Source organism: Humulus lupulus, chromosome 1 (assembly GCF_963169125.1).
Source record: "Humulus lupulus chromosome 1, drHumLupu1.1, whole genome shotgun sequence".
Taxonomy (NCBI): domain Eukaryota; kingdom Viridiplantae; phylum Streptophyta; class Magnoliopsida; order Rosales; family Cannabaceae; genus Humulus; species Humulus lupulus.
Genome location: NC_084793.1, coordinates 287773968 through 287782190, shown reverse-complemented (window position 1 = coordinate 287782190; position 8223 = coordinate 287773968).

Here is an 8223-nt window from a genome sequence, read left to right as displayed (position 1 = left end):
GTACGTCGTTGGTTTAGACCTGCACCGCCACTACTCTGATCGATCTTGTCCCCTGAATCTTCCTCGTAACCCGAGATGCCCAGACCAAAGCCCCAATTTTTCGGATGACAGATATGGTTTGGGCCGGCCCAGTGGGCTCAGATTAGTGTATTTTCTATGTTTTGATCCTTTGTATTGGGCTTCCATTAGAGAAGCCAGCGGTGTTTATACCCTTATTGGGCCTGGGTCAGCTCGACCTAAGCCCAGTGCACTCGTAACCCTATAAATACAGGTAGTTGGGCATTGGGCAAGGGGGACCGCGGGCTGGTAAACAGTTACTCTGCTTGTCTTTATTCCATAAATCCTTTCTTCTAAGCTCTCTAATCTTTTATTATTAAGGTTTCCGAAAAACTCGGAAAACAGGCACCAATTTATTAATATTAATAAATTTACCCAAAGATTATCTTTTATTCTCTTAATCTCATATCTCTGTAAATTTTCGAAAATTGACCTAGTCGACTTTAAAAATCCTAATTGATAATTAAATCAATTAATTGAGACATTCTAGATGATTTACTCAAAGGTGATGCAGGGACCATGGATCCATGAAATCAAGCTCCAATAAGTTACCATGAATTTATTTACGAATAATTTCACTACCTTAGTAATTCCTCGTGACTCACTATAGACTCAGAATTGAATTCTTGAATTCATAGAACGTATTTTCCAAACCATAAATACGTCATCCATTGTTATAACCATTATAGCCAGTCAATCCTCTATCGATGACTTACTAACGAGATGGGTTCACATTACCATTTTACCCCTCATCAGTATTTTATCTTTAACTCCCACTAAGTTCCTTATAAATGATATTTATGTGAACTTAATCAAAGAAATGAGATCTCAATCATTTAACCTTTTGAACAAAGCAATTAAGGAAATCATCTTTTCACTTCTCATACAGAAGTTATAGATTTCATATCTATGAATAATACTCCCACTCAATTACACTACTAAATCTCCAAGATGTAAGTATGGGCTAGACCGTAGGGTAAGCTGGTAATGAACAAGTCAAAAGATTTAAATAATATAATTAGCATAATATTATCACTCAGAATAAGATTGACTTAACCTATGGTCAACGTTGTGACATTGATTAGATTCGATAACAACAAAATTTATTTATCAATCAATAATCAATATTGGTCCTAGTTCGATGTAACCAAATACATCTAATCTTATCTACTTGGTTAATCCCTTGGACAAGTCATCACACCCCGAATGTGTAATGTAACGCCCTACTACCTAGGGACCGTTACGGTGTGCATTTAAACAGTGTTATACTCGCTAATCGAGTCATTTGGCCATAATCGTGTAACTAATTATGATTAATGGTTTAGGGTTAAAAATTTTGGTTAAGATAAAACGTTTACCATATACATTGGGATCCCAAAAATATATTTTAAAGGTTAATTACAATAAAATATTTACAACCAGCCGACCTAAGCAGCAAAATAGGGTTTAATCGCATATGTACACATCGTCACCTAAGCTCTCCAACTCAAGGATGGTCCAGCTTTCTTTTGCCTTTACCTGAACCACATAGCACCTGCGAGCCGAAGCTCAGCAAGAAAACTCAACATGCTCATGAACAAGTAATAACATGTTACTAAATCATAATAGGCATGCCTAGCAGTAATAACCCTACTCATGCATGCAAGCAAGTCTAAAAAAATGATTATGGGGTCCTGCATCTGAATAGATGACTAATGAGTCAATCTCTGTGTATGTGACTAATGAGTCATACCCTGTATAGGTAACTTGTAATGCCCTGGTTACTCCAAGACCGTTACTGTGAGCTTTGAACTGTGCTTAACTCACTAATCGAGTCATTTGGTTATAAACGCGCATCTGGGTGTTATTAATAGGCTAAGGTGAAAAACTCGATCAAAAGGAAATGATATATTTCATTTAAAACATAAAACTGTTCATGGGCGCATAAAAATGTTTACAAGTAATTTACAATCCAAAATGGTCATTACAGTGTAAAATTACAACCTGTCGACCTAAGCGGCAAAAATAGGGTTAACCCCTACTTCTGAGAAACTCCTTGGCTGTGGTGGTCAAGTGGCCGCATATGTACACATCACCACCTAAGCTCTCCACTTAAGGCTGGGTGAGCTTTTCTTTCCCTTTACCTGCACCACATAGCACCCATGAGCCAAAACTCAGCAAGAAAACTCATTACTGCATGTATATAATATCAAATGATGATCATGATAATCATACAGAGCTTATAGCCCTGAACAGATGAGTGAATATCACTTCAAGGTGTTGATAACCTTGCTAGGGTTTGTAGTCCTAATCAGATGAGTGACTGATGAGCAAGTCACTAATGTAAACCAGATGAGTGACTGATGAGTAAGTCACTAGCTTAAACATGTGAGTGACTGATGAGCAAGTCACTAGCTTGAATCAAATGAGTGACTGATGAGTGAGTCACTAACGTGGGCTCAGCACCCATAGCCATGTGACGATGCAGTCACCTAGACCTTCTGGCCCTGACTCTAAGTGACTAGCCATAGGCTAGACAAGCGTTTTTGTTTTTCATTGAACTTGAGGTCAGTCCAGCATTAATGCTCATGATGAGTCATTCAATGCTGATGTCGATTAGATCTAATCTTTTCAGCTTGCGTTAAACACGCTAAGACCGTCCTTGACTTATGAGTCAATACCATATGACCAGTGCTCAGTATTACTGCCGAACTTGACTAATGAGTCACAGCTTCACAGTTAATACTGACACCATTGCCGATTATGACTAATGAGTCAGTGCCATTCACAAGTAAGCAATATTTGCTAAGCATTTGATATGCAATCAATGTCCACATTTAAACACTCAACATGCCTCATGAATAACCATGCATGTCACATATGGGGTGTAGTTTTCTTACCTCTGGTTTGAGCGAGAAATAGTAAAAGAACGACCCTTAAGAACGATCGCCCTTTTGATTCCTTAGTGGTCACCTATTCATAGCCAATTATAACCTCCATTAATGAAAATCAACAATAAAAGGTTCTTGACCTAAACCTCACTCCCGGGACCTCGAATTGTACCCAAATGGTGAGTAGATTCAATCCCGAGCCTTAGGAATTGAAACCCCGAGCCAAAAACCCTCAAAAGTGCCTAAAACAAGAATCTGGAAAAGTAGGGTAGCACTGTAGCGCTACCCCCCTAATGCCCCAGTGCCCAATGATGGGCGCTGTAGCACTACAACCAGGGTTTTCAACCCTGGTTTTCCCATCCTTCGACACCACCATTTCCAACCTAAAAAACCAGCTTCCAAACCTCATTTAAACCCCCAATTGAACCCAAAAACCATCTACACATGTCCTAGGCATCATAACCCAAGTAACCCTAGCCAAAAACTCCCATCAATTCTCAATATCCAACTTAGAAATCCAAGCAAAATCCAATAGAAAAACAGAGCAAACCAGAGTTTTAATGGCTAGAAACTTACCTCAAGCACAGTTTAGAACTCTCTTCAATGGTGGAACATAATCCTAAGCCCTCAAGGTCCACTTCCCTAGCTTGAATCCTCAAAAGAAGCTCAAAAATCCAAAGGGAAAAGGAATATAAATGATGTAAGGGAGAGAAGAGAATGGTGCTCTGTTTTGTCAAAGTTCTACAACCTTCAATGGCTAATATATATCTTATGGGTGAAAAGACCTTATTGCCCTTAAGCGTAATTAAAACCCTAAACAACCTCCAAGGGCAAAATCGTCATTTCCCGCCTATTTCGTTAATCATAATTAACACCCCCCAATTCCCGTTATTCCCAAAATTCTCAAATACCAATAAATCATATCCCATTACCCTTTAATTCCCGATAATGTTCTAATCACCAAATTACCCCGAGACTCTCCCCGAGCCCAAAATTCAACCCCGTTATGACCAAACCGCTAACTTGCACTCAAAGAACGTCTCATGCCGAATGGCTCAAACAAATCCACATTATAATGTGGCCTCAACAATAGTTCACCAACATGCATGAAAATACACAATTACATTCTCAACGGGCCAAATTGCCCAAATTCCCCTATGATGAAATGTGGACCCACCTGCATGCATTTAACATCATATTATAATATAATTCACATAAGCATGCACATAATCATTTAATGGCATAATAAATCAATTATGGCCCTCCCGGCCTACTTATTTAACCATTAAACCTCATTAGGGATTTTGAGGCATTACAAGACTAATGAGTCACACTCTGTATAGATGACTAATGAGTTTATCTCTGTTAGATAACTGATAAGTCTATCTCTGAGGTAGATGACTAATAAGTCTACCCTTATGTAGATGACTGATAAGTCTATCTTTGTATAGATGACTAATAAGTCTATCTCTGTGTAGATGACTGATAAGTCCATCTCTGTGTAGATGGCTGACAAGTCTATCTCTATATAGATGATTGATAAGTCTATCTCTATGTAGATGACTGATAATTCTATCTCTGAGGTCCCATACCCTCCTAGCCATGTGACGTGTAGGTCACCTTAGCCTTTTGGCTCTGGCTCTAAATAATTAGCCTTTAGACTAGACAAGCGCTTTTGTTTTTTGTCGAACTTAAGGTCGGTCAAGCATTTCATGCTTCTGATGATAATGCTTGTGTCGATTAGATGTAATCTTTTTGGCTTGCGTTAAACACACTAATACCGCTCTTGACTCATAAGCCAATACCATACGACCAGTGCTCAGTACTATTGCTGATCTTGGCTGATAAGTCACAGCTTCACAATCAATACTAACACCAATGCCGATCCCTGACTAATAAGTCAGTGCTTCCTCAATGAGGTAATGCAAACAGACATATATCATATGTCAAATATTCATATATAAGGCATTTAGCATGCTTTATTAATAATCAGAAGCATAATTATAATCATGCACAAATATAGAGACTCAAACTCTAATCAATCTCATATTCAACATTCATGCCATGCCCTAATCTCATGTATCTTATGCATCACATGCATCACATACTAGGTGTAGTTTTCTTACCTTTGGTCCAAGTACAGGTTACTAATGAACGATCCCAAGCACAATCCTGATTCCAATCCCTTAGCGATAACCTAGTCACAGCCATAAAACGGTGTTTCAATGAGTTCAAGTTCCAAAACCCAATCCCGGGACCAATCCCGCGCTCTCGGGACCTCCAATTCCACAAAACATGGTGGTGGAATCATCCCCCGAGCCCTCAGGTCAAAACCACAAAAAGTACCAAAAAACCACATTCTGAAGATTGTGTAGCACTACAGCACTACCTTTGGGCGCTACAACGCTATAGACAGAATCAAAATCCCCCAAGACAGAGCACCTAGCGCTGTAGCGCTACCACCCTAGCGCTACAGCGCCCAAACAAAAAAATTATGGGTTCTAGCTTCGTGTTCTTCGAGCTTCAAAGCTCCAAATCCGACCCCAATGGGTCCCTAGCCCCTCAAATCAACATTTTGATCCCCCAAACATTCACCCAATAGCTTAGCAACATTATAACAACATCAAATACTCAAAATCCCCATAGGAACTCATAATCCAAGTCTTGAGTTGTTAAAACTCAAGAACACCGAGAACATCGAATAAACTCGAAATTCAAAGCTTAAATTACCTCTGATTATGTTGTTCCTCACTAAATCCTCTAGCTAATAAGCTTCTAATTTTCCCTAGAATCGCTATGCCTCGATCCTCGCTTGAATCCAAGTCCTAAAACTCAAGTTTCCTTCGAAAATGCGATTGGTATCAAAAATGGAACTTTGAGGTAGAGAGAACGTTCTGAACGTTATTTTATAATTATAACAGGTTACTTTAAGCTTAAGTAACCTCAAGCAAATCCTAATTGTAACGCCCTGGTTACCCCAGAACAGTTACGGTGAACCGGAAATTTGACTCGATACCCTAGTCCTTTGGTTAAAAACGTGCTTCTAAGTGTTATTAACAAGCTAAGGTGGAAAACCAATAAAAAAGGAAGGATACATTTTATTTAATACATAAAACTTTTCATGGGCCCATAAAAACATTTACAAGTTATTTACAACTCAAAATGGTTATTACTGTTTCAAATTTACAAACCCCGCCGACCTAAGCGACAAAAATAGGGTAAACCCCCTAGTTCCTCTGAGAACTCCTTGGCCGTGGTGGTCAAGCGGCCACATATGTACGTAGCACTACCCAAGCTCTCCACTCAAGGCTGGGTGAGCTTTTCTTTCCCTTTACCTACACCACATAGCACCCATGAGCCAAAGCCCAGCAAGAAAACACAATAATGCATATAGATATTAACAACTGATTATTATTATAATCACACAGAGCTTATAGCTCTTAAACAGATGAGTGACTGCTGGGTAAGTCACTAGCTTAAACAGATGAGAGACTGATGGGTAAGTCTCTAACTTAACAGATGAGTGACTGATGGGTAAGTCACACAAGCGCTTTTAGTTTTCATCGAACTTGAGGTCGGTCTGACATTAACGCTCTTCTGAGTCATTTATGCAGATATCGATTAGATCTAATCTTTATTGGCTTGCGTTGAACACGCTAAGGCCGTATTGACTTATAAGTTAGCACTATGTGACCAGTGCCCAGTACCACTGCCGAACTTGACTAATAAGTCCCAGCTTCACAGTTGATACTGACACCTTTGCCAAATCTGACTAATTAGTCAGTACCATGCACAAGTGAGCAAGACTTTCTAAGCATTCAATAATCATTCCATGTCCACATTTACATATTCAACATGCCTCATGAATAACCATGCATGTCACATATGGGGTGCAGTTTTCTTACCTCTGATTCGAGCGAGAATGAATAAAAGAACGACCCTTGAGAACAATCTGACTTTTAGTCCTTTAGCGGTCACCTAGTCATAACAAATTATAGGATACCATCAATAAAATGATTAACATAGGTTCCCAAACCAAGATCTAGCCTCTGGGACATCAATCCCCACTAATCCGAGTAGTAGGAACCATCCCGAGGCCTAAAACCAAGCCCTCGAGGCCAAAACACTCAAACGGGCTCAAACCTACCCAAGGGTTGCAGCCCTAACACCTTGAGCCGCGGCCCCCAGCCACTCCAGGAGCAAGGGCCGCGACGCCCTACATCCAGGGCCGCGGCACCCAGCAAGGCCAAATCACTCCACCAGCTTCTTCGAGCTAGGGCCGCGACGCCCAAGAATAGGGCCGCGGCCCCCAACCCAGAACCATCCACAACCTCGATTTTCATCATCCCAAACACCCCAAGAACATACCTAAACACTTCCAAATCCAAGAATCAAAGTTCCCAAGCTTCCCAATGATCCAAAACCATCAAATCCCGAGGCTCAAACGAACCAAAAACTCAACGATTCACAAAATCCAATTCTAAGCTTAGAAACTCTAAAAACTCAAAACTTAAAACTTAGATTACCTTTGATTGGGTTGTTTCTCGTCAAATTCTTCGGTCAAGAAGCTTCTAATCTTTCCTAGGTTTGTTATGCCTCGATCCTCGCTTGATTCCGAGTCCTAGAACTCAAGATTTCTTCGAAAATGCCTCGAACGGTAAAACGAACAAACGGGAAGAGAGAAAGAGGTTTTCTAACGTACGGTTCTATCTGACAAGCTACTTTAAGCTTAAGTAACCTCAAATAAAACCTAGTGCTCGGGACCCCAAAAACCTCCCCGGGAACATTATAGTCAAAACTCCCAGAATTCCTCCTGATCTCAATAACTCCCAATTTATCATCATATAATATTCTCATTATTCAATATCTCAATAAAAGACTCCCGTTATGACAAAACCGCTAATTTATAATATAAGACCGTCTCATGCCGAATAGCTCGAATATATCTCCATAGTAATGAAATCTCATTCATAAATCACAATGTGCACCCAAATACACAAATATGCCCTCAACATGCCAAATTACCAAAACACCCTAATAATCAAATGTGGACCCACATGCATGCATATAACATCATATTATAATATAATTCACATAAACATGCATATATTCATTTAATGGCATAATTAAACAGTTATGGCCCTCCCGAACTACTAATCCAGCCATTAAACCGCATTAGGGATTTCAGGGCATTACACTAATGCTCAGGGTCCCGAAAACGCCCCAGGGGTAAAATAGTCAAAATTCCTACAATTTCCCCCAGATCTCACTAACTACCAATTTATCATCAAATATA